The sequence below is a fragment of the Penaeus monodon genome, chromosome 22 (assembly GCF_015228065.2).
Source record: "Penaeus monodon isolate SGIC_2016 chromosome 22, NSTDA_Pmon_1, whole genome shotgun sequence".
Classification (NCBI taxonomy): Eukaryota; Metazoa; Arthropoda; class Malacostraca; order Decapoda; family Penaeidae; genus Penaeus; species Penaeus monodon.
This window is the reverse complement of record NC_051407.1, coordinates 11,074,363-11,074,590: the sequence shown is the minus strand read 5'-3', so window position 1 is coordinate 11,074,590 and position 228 is coordinate 11,074,363. Positions and strand designations below refer to the sequence as shown.

Sequence of the window (228 nt, the reverse complement as noted above, 5' to 3'; positions counted from 1 at the left end):
TTACACATATGTGTGTGCAGGTGTATATACATAAGCAGTTGCTGATATTATGTGGACATTACCATAAATACTTTCTACATATTAAAATCAATGCACCTGGATGAATGTGTTCTTTTAAAATCTGCATCACATATTAACAATATCATTTTTAGTTGAGAGGCGTCGAGGAATATAAGGAACTGGTAATAAAATGTCAGCCTCTCTCTTTGGTAGCTCGAATCAGACACC

General features: G+C 34.6%; 1 protein-coding gene across 1 annotated transcript in view; it reads right to left on the bottom strand.

Annotated features, from left to right (window-relative positions):
* The window catches only part of LOC119586936 (solute carrier family 22 member 5-like), a gene marked incomplete in the record, with an annotated part of 32,490 nt that overhangs the window by 4,499 nt on the left and 27,763 nt on the right, over positions 1–228 (bottom strand).